Source organism: Cebus imitator, unplaced genomic scaffold (genome assembly GCF_001604975.1).
Source record: "Cebus imitator isolate Cc_AM_T3 unplaced genomic scaffold, Cebus_imitator-1.0 Scaffold132, whole genome shotgun sequence".
Taxonomy (NCBI): domain Eukaryota; kingdom Metazoa; phylum Chordata; class Mammalia; order Primates; family Cebidae; genus Cebus; species Cebus imitator.
In genome coordinates, this window is record NW_016107447.1 from 310693 (window position 1) to 325221 (window position 14529).

Genomic DNA, 14529 nt, shown 5'->3' on the forward strand with positions numbered 1-14529 from the left:
ACGGGGTTTCACCATGTTGACCAGGATGGTCTCGATCTCTTGACCTCGTGATCCACCCGCCTCGGCCTCCCAAAGTGCTGGGATTACAGGCTTGAGCCACCGCGCCCGGCTGAAACTCTTTTATAAAATCCTGACTTAATACCATTTGCCTTTCAAAGCCTCTAGACTTTTGGCCTCTCTTTATGGGGGTGGGGGGAAGGACCCAGGTGCAGTGGCTCCTACCTGTAATCCCAGCACTTTGGGAGGCTGAGGTGGGCAGATCACTTGAGGTCAGGAGTTCAAGACAAGCCTAGCCAACATGGTGATACACTATCTCTACTTAAAATACAAAAATTAGCCAAGCGTTGTGGCCCACGCCTGTAATCCCAGCTACTTGGGAGGCTGAGGCAGGAGAACCACTTGAACCTAGGAGGCAGAGGTTGCCGTGAGCTGAGATTGCGCCATTGCACTCCAGTCTGGGCAACGAGAGCAAAACTCCATCTTAATAAGTAAGTAAGTAAATAAATAAATAAATAATAAATAAAATAAACATGGCCTTTTTTTTGAGACAGGGTCTCACTTTGTTGCCCAAGCTGGAGTGCAGTGATGCAATCTTGGCTCACTGTAACCTCTGCTTTCTGGGCTCAGGTAATCCTCCTGCCTCAGCCTCCCAAGTAGCTGGGACCAGAGGTGCATGCCACCACACCTGGCTAATTTTTTGTATTTTTGGTAGAGACTAGGGCTTCGGCATGTTGCCCAGGCTGATCTCGAACTCCTGAGCTCAATTGATCAGCCTGCCTCAGCTTCCCGAAGTGCTAGAATTACAGGGGTTAGCCACTGCACCTGGCCGAGAGGATATGATTTTAAAAAATTACTTACACAGCAATAATAATTATCTAGGAATTCATCTAACAAAAAACTTGTTATGTATTAAAATCATCAAGCTTCATTAAAACATAAAAGAAGATATTTAAATGAAGACCTATATCAGCTGGGTGCAGTGGCTCGTGCCTGGCCGAGGTGGGTTGATCATCTGAGGTCAGGAGTTGGAGGCCAGCCCGGCCAACATGTGAAAACTTGTCTGTCTCTACTAAAAATACAAAACTTAGTATGTGTGATGGAAGCTCATTAAACATTTGGGCCAGGTGCCTGGTGGCTCACGCCTTTTATCCCAGCACTTTCTGAGGCTGAAGTGGGGGGATTTGCTTGAGACCAGGGGTTCAAGACAGGCCTGGACAACATAGCAAGACCCGCATCTCTATTTTATTTATTTATTTGTTTGTTGAAGAGATGGAGTCTCCCTCTGTCGCCCAGGCTGTTGCCCAGGCTGGAGTGCAGTGGCGCAATCTCCTCTTACTACAACCTCCGCCTCCTGAGTTCAAGCAATTCTCCTGCCTCAGCCTCCCAAGTAGCTGAAATTACAGACATGTGCCACCATGCCCATGTATTTTAGTAGAGACAGGGCTTCACCCCGTTGTTGGCCAGGCTAGTCTTGAACTCCTGGTCTCCAGTGATCTGCCCATCTTAGCCTCCTGAAGTGCTGGGATTACATGCATGAGCCAACATGCCCTGCCTCTATTTATTAAAAAAAAAAAAAAAAAAAAAAAAAGATAACATCTGATGACTAGGCCCACTGTTGGTCCTGGCACCTGGTAGGACCCCAGGTCTCTGATTTTTGCTTTTGTTTTTGTTTTTGTTTTTGTTTTTTTTGAGACAGGGTGTCACTTTGGTGCGCAGGCTGGAGTGCAGTGGCATGATCTTGGCTCACTGCAACCTCCACCTCCCAGGTTCAAGCAATTCTCCTGCCCCAGCCTGCTGAGCAGCTGGGATTACAGGCACATGCCACCACACCCAGATAATTTTTTTTTCTATTTTAGTAGATACGGGGTTTCACCACGTTGGCCAGGCTGGTCTTGAACTCCTGAACTCAGGTGATCTGCCTGCCTCCCAAAGTGCTGGGATTACAGGCATGAGCCACCTCGCACAGCTGACATATGAATTATTAATGGCCCCAGATGATTCTTATGGACACCAAGATTTGAGAAGCATTGAATGAGAGAAAATTTCTTGTAAGGGTAGAGGCCTAGCATAGTGGTTCTCAGTATAGAGAACTTCAACCCCCGACGGACATTTATCAATGTCTGGAGACAGTTTTGGTTGTCACACCTTGGGAGTAGAGGAAAGTGCTGCTGGCATCTAGTGGACAGAGGCCAGACATGCTGCCAGGGACGATGTACAGGACAGTCCCCACGACAAAGAATTCTCTAGCCCAAATCTCATTAGTGCCGAGGTCAAGAAACCCTGGTTAACAATTAAGAGTTTGAGCCCGTCTAAATATTGGCGCATATATGATTTTTAAATCTTCAATTTTTATTTTATTTATTTATTTATTTAAAGACGGGGTTTCACCGTGTTGGTCAAGCTGGTCTTGAACGCCCGACCTCAGGTGATCCTCCCACCTTGGCCTCCAAAGTGCTTGGATTAGAGGCGTGAGCCACCACGCCCAGCCCAATTTTTATTTTAGCTTCCAAAATTTCTACTATAAGCATAGAATCCTTTTCATTGAATACCTGCTATGCACCAAGCACTTGAAGTTTACATCACTATCAGTTCTTCCTGAAAGATCTTTTCATTCATTCATCCAACAAATATCCATTAAACATTTATTAAAATGTATTCCAAGCCAGCACAGTGGCTCACGATTGTAATCCTAGCACTTTGGAAGGCTGAGGTGGGTGGATCACCTGAGGTCAGCAGTTCGAGACCAGCCTGGCCAACATGGTGAAATCCCGTTTCTATTAAAAATACAAAAATTAGCCGGGCGCGGTGGCTCAAGCCTGTAATCCCAGCACTTTGGGAGGCCGAGGCGGGTGGATCACGAGGTCAAGAGATCGAGACCATCCTGGTCAACACGGCGAAACCCCGTCTCTACTAAAAATACAAAAAATTAGCTGGGCATGGTGGCGCGTGCCTGTAATCCCAGCTGCTTGGGAGGCTAAGGCAGGAGAATTGCCTGAACCCAGGAGGCNATTAGCTGGGCATGGTGGCGCGTGCCTGTAATCCCAGCTGCTTGGGAGGCTAAGGCAGGAGAATTGCTTGAACCCGGGAGGCAGAAGTTACAGTTAGCCAAGATCACACCAGTGCACTCCAGCCGGGGGAACAAGAGCGAAACGCCGTCCTAAAAAAAAAAAAAAAAAAAAAAAAAAAAAAAAAAAAAAAAAAAAAAAAAAAAAAAAAAAAAAAAAAAAAAATACAAAAATTAGCTGGGCATGATGGCAGGCACCTGTAATCCCAGCTGCTTGGGAGGCTAAGGCAGGAGAATTGCTTGAACCCGGGAGGCAGAAGTTACAGTTAGCCAAGATCACACCATTGCACTACAGCCTGGGTAACAAGAGCAAAACTCCAACTTAAAAAAAAAAATGTATTCCAGGCAGAGGGAAAGTAGGTGCAAAGGACCCCAAAACTGGAAAGAAAAACTTTTAAAGATGGCCAGTACAGCTGCTACTGGTAGGGGTGGGAGCACGTGGAATGAATGAGATTGGAGTTGGAGGGATATAAAAACCAGGCCGTGAATGGCCTCAGTGTAAAGCAGTTGTACGAGTTTTCTTGTAAATGCATAGGAAGTCGTAAAAATTTAAGCAGAAGAGGATCTGAGCCAATGTACATTTGTACAAGATCACCCCTGGCCCCTGGGTGAAAAGTGGGGGTTAGGGGAGCCACCGTGGAAAAAGAAGTGAAGGGGTGAGGCAGAGGTGAGGGGTGGGGGAGATCCCCTCCCCCACCCTGGCAGGTTTTTTTCTTTTTGTTTGCTTTTGTTTTGTTTAAAAAAGGAAGACGTGGAAAGACTTTTGCAGACCTCCAGAGATAATGCATAAGATAAGCTGGGGTGGAAAGACGATGAAAAACTAGGTACTGGAGTTGGCAAAAACTGAACTTTCTGAAGAACTGGAAGGGATGGGAAGAGAAGGACAACACCAAGGTTGTGACTTGCAGGACGTTGGCTTGCATAACTGAGAGAAGGTGGGTGAGGGAATATGACATATAGATATTACTATTGTTCTCTTTTGAGCCTGAGGAAGGGGACGTGGATCACCCTACTTCACAAAGATAGTATATGGGCTCCAGGTGTGTCTAACACAAAGGTCATACGTTTTCCACACTCCCATATCCACACATTAATTTAATTTAATTTTTTGATTGAGACAGAGTCTCACTCTATCATCCAAACTGGAGTGCAGTGGTGTGATCATGGCTCATTGCAGCCTCTGACTCCTGGGCTTCAGCGATCCTCCCACCTTGGCCTCCCAAAGTGCTGAAATTATAGGCATGCACCACCACGCTCCGCCTACCTTCATTTTTATAAGGGGGATGACATTTAATGATAGTAGCATCATTATAAATGCCCCTACATGCTGACATCTGCTTCCACATGGAAGCGGCACAAAGCCTGGGACCTTCCTCAGAGGCCCCTGTACATGGGAACAAGGTGCTGGGAACAGAAGTTTAGTAGGTGGTGGAAGGGCAGCAGCTGCCAGCCTAGGAAGTGGTTTTAAAATCTTGCGTTATGAGTGCTGCAGCGGCCATGTGCTGGTGTGTGATGGGAGATGTTGGTCTAGGTTACTGAACCCAGCGAGCTGCGATTGGTGATCGAGCCGAGCAGGCTTCCTCTGGATTTGGGGAGACGTAGCGCGTCTGGTCCTGTGATTGGTGGGATGCGGTGTGGCCTCCGCTGTGACTGGTGAAGTCCGTAAGGCTAAACTTCTGAACGACAGTTCCCACATTGGCCACAAGGAGGAGCCCGGGGAGCGCGAACTCAGCACTGCGGAGAGTCTCCGCCGCCTCCTCCCGGACGCCCGCCGGCCCAGCGCGGTGCTGGCCCTGCCCTGCGCCCTGGGGCAACCGCGGGACGAGGTGGGCGGGAAAGGGTGTCAGGGCTCCCAGCTGTGGCCCGGTGGCCACGCTTCTCTGCACAGTTCCTTTGGCCTCTTCCCCTGGCTCCCAGCCCCGCAGAAGACATTGGCTGAACCGAGGGGTGGGGCTGCGGGTTCGCGAAGGTTTGTGAAGGCTCAGATCCAAGTTGCAAAACTGTGGAGTCTATCAAGTGAGACTTAGCAGCCGCCCCTCCCCATCAGGGGCGCCCCCTGCCTTCCTCAGAGTCCTTCTCTCAAATTTAGCAGCCTCCACCATACCCTTTAACGTCCTCAAAGAACTTCTGCAAAGTGGCCTCTCACTGGAGCTAAAATGACCTGTGCAGATAAAGGCCCCTAGCTCAGGGGCTCGCCCCTGCGCATCCCCAGGTGCTATCACATCGTGCTGTGCGTCTTCACTGCATTTAACTACTGTTTGTAATTTACTTCGCTTTTTCTGTATTTACTTGCTTCTGTCTGCAACCCGCCTCTCCATCAAAATGCAAACTCTGTGAGGGAGGGTGTGGGGTTGCCCGCCGCAGCACAGAACACACAGTTTCATCTGAGTGTGAGATGAACAGCACATTTTAAGAGTATAGGTAGGTCCTATGCATTATTTGGGACGCACTCGTACTAACAAAGTATTCCTCGTGTATCTTAAATTCACTTTTAACTGGGTATCCTGCATTTTTATTTGCTCATCTGCAACCCTCTGGGGAGGGGTATTTTGCCCACGGTCCTCACTGCTGCATCTCCAGCACCCACAACGATGCACGCGGAAGATGCTGAATAAACACTGAATGTTTTGATGGATGATTTCCTTCATTCACTCAGTTATCCATCCAGCCTATTTATATCAAGTGGGTCCTGGGAATACAGTGGTAGACGGGACATAGTCCAATGGAGGAGGCAGACAGCCGGTCTAACCACCATCTGACTAAACTATGATGATGTAAAGCTTTGGGGGCGGTGGGGGGTGGGACAGAGGAGGAGGCTGGAGTTCTGTTTCCTGAAGGAAGATGACTGAAATGGGACTTGGAGGGTGAGAAGGCAAAGAAAGATGGGCGACAGCTCTGCTTGAGATCATGGGGTTCTGGAAGCTGCAGGTGGCTGGGGAGGGTGAATGTGCAGTGTGGGCAGGACGGTCAGGAAGAGGTGAGGAGGAGACTCGCATTCACTGGGTGTTACCACCCACCAGCCAGGCACAAGAGGGATGCCATGTTGCTGTTACTGTGCCCATCATACAGATGAGGAAACTGAGACTCAGAGAAGTGAAATGCCTTGCCTACATTTGCAGTCTTAGAGGGAAAAGCTGAGCTGCAAACTCAGGTCTGGCAGACTCCGAAGCCTGCACTCTTCTAGAAAAGCCACTGTGTGAAGGATTACAACCTCAATAGGGACATGGAGAAACCGAGGCTCAGAAAGATGATGGGGCTTTCCCTGTGGATACACCTCTGTCCAGTTGAGCAGAATCCTGAAGCAGTGCAAGAGTTATGGTTTTCTTTCAAGCCCTCCAGAGAGACAACAGGAAGGCCAGAGCAGGACCCAGGAGTCCAGACCACTGCGTCTCCCATTCCTGTTCGGGTTGGCTCTCTAGGAGCCCCTTGTAGAGCCCTGGGGCTAATTCCTTGCATGGGTCCTGGACAGGTCCGCAGTTTCCATGGAGACCGCCTCCCACCATCCCTGAAATCTCATTGTGACTAGTATTAAGGGATTAACTCTGCCCAGCAGCCCTCGCAGGGTCTCGGGTGCTGGAAGGGGGGTCAGCAGGAGCTCCCTCAAGGATGAAGAGGTTGTGCACTGTGCGGGACCCCATAGCAGCAGCAGGAGGATGTCGGACTGGGGCCAGGGCCTCCCCCGGGACCCATCAGGTATGGTCCTGACTCCACATCTGCCTGGAAGGATGGGATGGTAGGAGAGAGACACAGGACCAAGGGGGAGGATTCCAGACTGGGAGCAGTGTGGAGGATTTGTAAGCTCATCCCGTAACTCAGGAGCGGCCAGGGCCCTGATGGGTGAATGACATTCTCATCAAAGAAGGAGGATCCAGATGCCGTCAGCAAGGCGAGAGGGGCCCCGTGGAGTCGGGCACTCCAAGGCCGCCTAAAGACCAGATCTCTGATCTCCCATTTTGCAGCTGGGAAAACTGAGGCATGGAGAGGGAAAATGACTTGACCAAAGTCAGTGAGTCAGTGAGCTGAAGCAGGTCAAGGATCCAGAGGGAACCCTGAAGTTCGCTGAGCAGAAAACAAGCAGTTAAAATCTCATTGCCACTTCCGCCTTCAAATCCTCCTCCCTGAGCTCCAGGCATGGGGTCCCCGCCGTCTCCTGCACCCAGGGCCTGTCTCCTCGGCCGTGCTTCCCTTCCTGCCTCTCATCCTCCTCCTGACTTCCCCTGCCACCTGCATGACCTAAGGCTGGCAGAGTTCCTGGCACATTCTCTAGTGCTGGTAGGCACAGCCACCAGGTCCCCACTGTTCCATCCAGGGGACACCCTCTCTTAGGTCCCTATCTGGATGACTTGGGACATTCTTTGTTCCACACTTCATCCTCTCTTTGGGGTTTCTGGATCCAGACAGTGAGGACCCTGACAGCCCCCTCCCTACCTCTTACCCTGAGAAGGCCAGGCCTGCATGCCCAAAGCTCTCTGGGCTGGGTTTTGTGGAAGGCCTCATCAGTGCATGGGCATAAACGCGAGCTCTGGAGCCAGGTAGAGGCGGTTCTAACACCACTGCTTTGGCTCACTGGGAAAATGATGTCAGTTTCCTCATCTGTGATGGAGGCAATAACCCCTCCTTCCTCAAAGATTGCTCTCAGCTGCTATGGAAACACCTTCAAGTTGTGATACTAAATGAAACAAACAAGATACAGTTTACACCTTTTATGTTTTGATTCTGAGCCATGTGAATGTAGTACCAATTCAAAACTAAATGGAAAGATGTCAACAAATTAAGATATTAAATAATNGATGTCAGTTTCCTCATCTGTGATGGAGGCAATAACCCCTCCTTCCTCAAAGATTGCTCTCAGCTGCTATGGAAACACCTTCAAGTTGTGATACTGACTGAAAGCAACACTTCTCAATTTACACCTTTTATGTTTTGATTCTGAGCCATGTGAATGTAGTACCAATTCAAAACTAAATGGAAAGATGTCAACAAATTAAGATATTAAATAATAATAGTAACACATATCTCAATAATATGACAGGTGTGCAGCCAGGAGTTAGACCCAGCTACTAGAAACTGACTCAAAGGAACAGAGAAGGCCTGTCTTCAAGTCACTGAATCCTTGGCCTAGAAAGGCCCTTTATTTTGTCAACGTCAAATAGCCGATAACAATAATAGTCTTGGTAGCAAGAACCAGGAGCTTCCTACCTGGGGAACATGGTGCCAAGCACCGTCTAACATGATCTCATTTAATTGGCATTTGGATTTTGTGAGGAAGCTGTCATCATTCCACTTAACAGATGAGAAAACTGAGCCTCGCTGCAGTTTTGAGTAGGAAGTTATAGTAAGTGGTAGACTTGGATGCCATCGAAGACTTTCCAGCTTCAAATTTCAAGCCCTCCTACAGTGGGTCTCGATATTGGCTGCACAGAAATACAGATACCTGGTGCCTTCCCACCCCATCCTAAGATTTGATCATTGGTCTGTGATAGGACTGGGCATCTGTGTTTAATTTAAAATATCTTTTCTAAAAATAGACACAGGGGCTGGGTCTGGTGGCTCACGTCTATAATCCCAGCACTTTGGGAGGCTGAGGTGGGCGGATCACCTGAGGTCGGGAGTTCAAGACCAGCCTGACCAACATGGAGAAACCCTGTCTCTACTAGAAATACAAAATTAGCTGGGTGTGGTGGTGCCTCCCAGCTCAGCTACTCGGGAGGCTAAGGCAGGGGAACTGCTCGAACCTGGGAGGCGGAGGTTGTGGTGAGCCAAGGTCGCATCATTGCACTCCAGCCTGGGCAATAAAAGCAAAACTCTGTCTCAGATAAAATAGACATAGGGTCTCACTATGTTGCCCAGGCTGGCCTCAAACTCCTGGGCTCAAAGCAATCCTCCCATCGCAGCCTCCCAAAGTGCTAGGATTACAGGTGTGAGCCACCACGTTCAGTCAACATCTGTATATTTTAAAGTTTTCAGATGATTCTGTTTCACCTTCAGGATTGAGTCTGCTTTATATTTGACAAAACTTCTCCAGTGGGAAACCAAGGCTAGGGAGGGAAGTGTCCTTGCCCAAGGACACACAGTGGCTGGAACCAGAGCTGGGGCAGGGCACCCAGCAGCTCACATGAAGCCCTTGTGCAAATAAGAAAAAGGCATCCCACTCTGGGCAGGCAGAGCTCCATGGGTACTTGGCTTGGCAAGTGGAACAAGGGCTGGATTTCCACCCCCACTTACCCTCTTGACTGGAGAACCTTTGTGCAGTGAGCAACCTGCACAACTGTACAGGGCAGTGACTCTGGCCTGAGCCTCAGGACTTCAAAACACCTCACCTTAGTGACCTGGAAAATCCCTGGGGCCTCTCAGAACAAGAGGATGGGGAGACCGAGGGTGGCTTCTGGGATGTGGGTTCCTCCCTCACTCCCCAAACCAGAGTCTGGGTCAGGCAGGGGCTACTACCATCAACCGTCAGGCCCTGCAAGGTCTGGGAAGGCCACATCTAATTTCCAAGGTCACCCCTGCAGATAAATTCAGGAACATAAACAGGAGGACAACACCACCCTCGGCCCAGATGTCACAAGCCACCTGGCAGGAGGCAGCCTTCAGGGACGCCCCACCCACACAGGCCCAAGTCCTCCTGGCTTCCTTCCTGATCATTCTCCAGACCATACTCTGCCCTTCCTCCGGAGCCTTGCAGTCAGCATCTCCCACAGTGCCCTGCTCTCTGCCCTTCTCCTGGCCACCTCTCACTGGCACTTACCATGTGGCAACCGTGGAAGGGCAGGGTAGCCCTGGAGTTAGGAGCACCGACTCTAGAGCCAGACTGCCCAGGTTCCAATTCGACTTCTTGTTTCTCATCAGCTGTGTGAGCATGGGTATATAACTCAACCTCTCTGTGCCTCTGGTGTGTAAAATGATGGTAAAAATGTTGCTTCCCTCCCAGAGTGGCTGGGAGGATCAAGGAGGGAACAGGCGCAAAGCCCCTGAAACAGCTGCATAGCCATTGGCCATGATGATCAATGTGTGTATTTTGCCCCATTTGCATTCTCATGACAACCCTAGAAGTAGTATCATTCCCAATTTACAGGTGAAGAAACTGAGGCTCGGAGAGGTTGAAAGAGTCAGGGCAGGGCTCTGCATCTTTCTCCAGGGCCTGATGCCTCCAGAGACAGGACGTGGCTGAGATGGATTATAACCGTAGTCTCTGGTCTGCAGCACCTGGTTGCTGCGCACATCCTCACAGGGCCCAGGGGACACAGAGCCAGGTGGACTCCCCTGACGTGAGCCTTCCAGCGGCTCTCAGGCACCTCTCTGCTTCCAGCCAGCCCTGGGAGGAGGGGAGAACGGCATGGCAAGGCATTTGCAGAGCCATCTTGTTCACCAGTGTCCTTCAAGGCATCGCTCGGGTCCATAGAGAGCCCACCATGCTTGCTGCAGCCCAGAATACCCAGGTGACCTTTGTCCTTGGACAAGTCACTTCCTCCTCTGATCTCCATCTCCCCATCTGTGCAAGGAGGGGATGAAGCCGCATCAGTGGTTTTCCAACCCTCAGATAAGATCTTAAGGAAGATTCCATATAAAAGGGAGTCGCCGGTTGAAGCTGGGTCTGTGGATACACACTCTATAGCTCCTGGGAGCCTTGGAACGTGGCTTGGCAAGCCCAGCCCACATCCTCCCAAAGATTCTCCCGGCTCTGACACTGCAGAGTTCTAGAACCCCAAGCTCAAAGCCGCCGCTTTCCATCCCTGTTTGGAAAGCTCTCCCCCAGCTGCCTTTATCTCTCTTTGGTAACAGAGCAAATTTGCTCAGGACCCAGCACAGGGGGAACAAGCAGACTGTTGACTCTTGAGCAAAACCTCCTCTTTGGAGGGCAGCCGAGGTGGCCGTGGGATATGCATTGGGAGGCCAGCGGCCTCTTGCATAACCCTGGAGGCCTCCTGCCCACCCAGGCCTTTTCAGGGTTAGGGGTGAGCAAAACCGCAAACTCATGCCCAGTTAATTTTTTAAGGCAAAATCAACAGGCTCAGCAATGATTAGCAGCTGGGTAAGTTGGTCTTAATCAGGCTTGAGGAGAGGGAGGGAGGAAGGAGGCCAGTCGAGGCCCAGGGATGGGGCCCAGTTATCAGTTAACCACATGAATGTTGCTTCCTTCCAAACCCACTGGCCTTCAGCCCCGAGCTCCCTCATCTTCCTCTTGGAAATACTCCTGTGGCAACCCAGTGGCCACCTGTCATCGGGTGAACAAACACAACGCCACTCACGGTCGGTAGGAGGTGCTACCAGGGTTCACGAGAGTTGCGATGAAGCAGAAAGGGCTCATTGTTAAGATGACGCTCACCCCACCGCCACTACGTGGCTTTCAGCAAGTCCCTTTCACCCTCTGAGGCTCCCTGAGCGGCCCCAGGTCTGGGACCCCAGTCTATGGTTCAGTCTGTGGCCAGCTACCGTTCCCCTGATGGCCTCAGTGTTTCCGTCCACAAAATGGGTGGGTTAGCCAAGGCATCCCTTCGGTCTTGAAGTTTTGTGGGTGCCTGATTTGATTAAGCCACAGTGGCCTGCGCCCAAGGTGCAGAGGGTGGTATGAGCAGTATTTTAGGAACTCAGGGAAGGGAAGAGAAAGGGAAGGGACCTACCTGGTATCCGCTGTTGGTGTCAGCAAGCGCCAGATCCCAGCTCCAGGAAGAGGGCTGTCCTCTCAGATGGGAGACAGGGGTCCTGTGGGGTGGCTGTGGCTGTGACAGAGCCCCTAGGTGGCCCAGACCCCCTGTTCCTGGAGCCTGGAAGCCGCTAAAGGAAGCAGCAAGGCCAGGCTAGCCTCGGGCCAGGTGGCTGCCTGGACTGGAGTTTGGTCAGTGGTTGGGGACCTATATTGTGAGATAGTTAGGACTTTGTCCACAAACTGGAATTTGAAATTTCAAAGGGGCGAAACTGAAGGGCCCTACCCCACAGTGGAGATGGCTCTTGGCTTCTTTCCTCCACGACTTTTGTTCTTTGTCTTGATAAGTCCCAGTTTTTCCTACACCGCTCCCGGAGTGGCAGGTGGGGAGGACAAGACAGGAGATAGCGGCGTGGTGAGCACCCAGGGGACGCGAAGTCGCCGGGCAGCCCTGGGTGTGTGGAGGATACCCCTACACCTGCCTTGCCTGTGCCCAGGGACAAGGTGCTTTACTTCTCAGGTCCCCGAGTTCCCCTGCAAGACCAAGGCAGTGAAGCCACCAGCGCCAGTGCCCTAGAATTCTGAAATCCTTTCTGGGATTCCAGGAGTCATGATCCAAGTAGGGCATAGAGGGGTGAAGCCCTCAAGCTCTGGAGGCAGGACATGGGTTCAAATGACAGCCCCTCCCTTATGAGCTGTGTGGCTTTGGGCAAGTCACTTCACCTCTCTGAGCCTCAATTTTGTCATTTTTAAAATAGGGATGACAGGCCGGGTGTGGTGGCTCATGTCTGTAATCCCAGTACTTTGAGAGGCCAAGGTGGGCAGATCACCTGAGGTCAGGAGTTCGAGACCAGCCTGACCAACATGGCGAAACCCTGTCTCTACTAAAAATACAAAATTAGCCAGGCATGGTGGCACATGCCTGTAATCCCAGCTACTTGGGAGGCTGAGGCAGGAGAATCGCTTGAATCCGGGAGGCCGAGTTTACACTGAGCCGAGAACATGCCATTACACTCCAGCCTGGGCTCAAGAGCGAAACTCCATCTAAAAAAAAAAAAACAAGAAAAAATGGGGATGACAATAGCCCCTATCTCAATGGGCAGATAATATGAGAAGAGTAGGTTTTTGGCACCAAGGCTAGCACAAAATTTCTCTGTAAATATTAGACCTTATTAAAATGTAAAAGAGAAACAATGTGGTTCAGAGTGGCAGCACCCTTACCACTGTCCACAGCAGAGGCACGAGCTCTCTGCTTCTGCCTCCCCGACTGCAGGCTGCCCAGGGCAATCCCTCCTTCCCATCTCAGTTGGATCTCTTGGTGAGCCCCGAGGTCCTTTGTTGTCTCCCAGGATCTGCTCCCTCTTGAACTGGGGCCTGACAGCCCAAAGCAGGTGAGCAGAGGTAAAGAACGGCTGCTAAGTCGATGGCACTGAGGCCAGAGCTTGTTCATGGCTGGGCGTGCGGTACCTGGAGCTGTCCTAAACAGGGGTCCTGATTTCGACTGATTATGTGGCCAGTGTGTCTTGGAGTCAATGACCAATGACAGTAACTGTTACTGCTGTACTGTGCGCCTTCGCTCAGTTGCTTAATGCTTGAACCATCCCTGCGAAGAGGGTATCAACCCAGTTTTTCTGATGCTGAAACTAAAGCTGAGAGAGGTAGAAGTTGAGGTCACAGAGTTTGGTACATGGACACTGCCTGGATTTTAACCCAGGTCTATCTGACTTCAACGTCTGTGGTTTTTTCCCCTAAAGAGAGGTCAGGAGGAAGGGGAGCTAAGAACCTTATTCACGCCATCATTTAATCTTTACAACGAACTACAAGTTAGACCCATTTTACAGAAAGAGTAACTGAGGCTTCGAAATAATAACTTGCTTTGTGCAGACTGCTGGCCCTGGGCTTGGAATATAAACAGTCACTGGTATACAGGACCAGAGACCAACACCCACAGGCTCACATCCATTCAGTCCACAGAAAGAAGCTTATTTTTTTATAAGCATAGAAATAAAAACCAAACCAATACTGTGACATTTGCTCTGTGACTTGCTGTATTTATTATGTGCTCATATGAAAGCATCTGAGCATTGTCAGGATCATGTTCTTCCTCATTGGAGAGTGTTATGAAGCTGCTTTCTTTTTCTCCATTAGTTAAAAAAAATTCCCTTGGAGGAAGGGAATGAAACTTTTTATAATTGATACATAATAATTATATACATGTATGGAGTTCATGTGTTTTGATACATGCATATAATGTGTCATGATCAATCAAAGCGTTTAGGATATCCATCACCTCAAACATCTGTCCTTTCTTTGCGTTGGGGACATTTCAGATCTTCTCTTCTACCTATTTTGAAATAAACAATCAATGATTGTTAACTCTGATCACCCTACTGTGCTATAAGCACTAGATCTTATTCCTTTTGTATCCATGAACCAACATCTCTTCATCCCCTGAATGAAACATTCTTTAAAAAAAAAAAGTCTTGCTGTGTCACCCAGGCTGGAGTGCAGTGGTACAATCTCAGCTCACTACAGCCTCCACCTCCTGGGTTCAAGCAATTCTCCTGCCTCAACCTCCCAAGTAGCTGGGACTACAGGCACATGCCACCACGCCTGGCTAATTTTTGTATTTTTAGTGAAAATGGAGTCTCCATGTTGGCCAGGCTGGTCTTCAACTCCTGATCTCAAGTGATCTGTCCACCTTGGCCTCCCAAACTACTGGGATTACAGGCGTGAGCTACCTCACCCGGCTGAAACTTTCAAGATCTCCAGATACCATACATTTAAAGCACCCCAATCTCTTCCTTTCCCACGTCCTATT

At 50.0% G+C, this 14529-nt stretch overlaps 1 protein-coding gene and 1 long non-coding RNA gene across 4 annotated transcripts in view; one reads left to right on the top strand and one right to left on the bottom strand.

Moving 5' to 3' along the window:
* The window catches only part of LOC108312987, a 45140-nt gene extending 33238 nt beyond the window's left edge, over positions 1-11902 (bottom strand). For both annotated transcript variants that reach the window (XR_005202274.1, XR_005202275.1), the window contains exon 1: positions 11686-11902. This is a non-coding gene — a long non-coding RNA (uncharacterized LOC108312987). The remainder of the gene's footprint in view (positions 1-11685) is intronic.
* The window catches only part of HNF4A (hepatocyte nuclear factor 4 alpha), an 84398-nt gene that overhangs the window by 32221 nt on the left and 37648 nt on the right, over positions 1-14529 (top strand). The gene's annotated exons all lie outside the window — the stretch shown is intronic.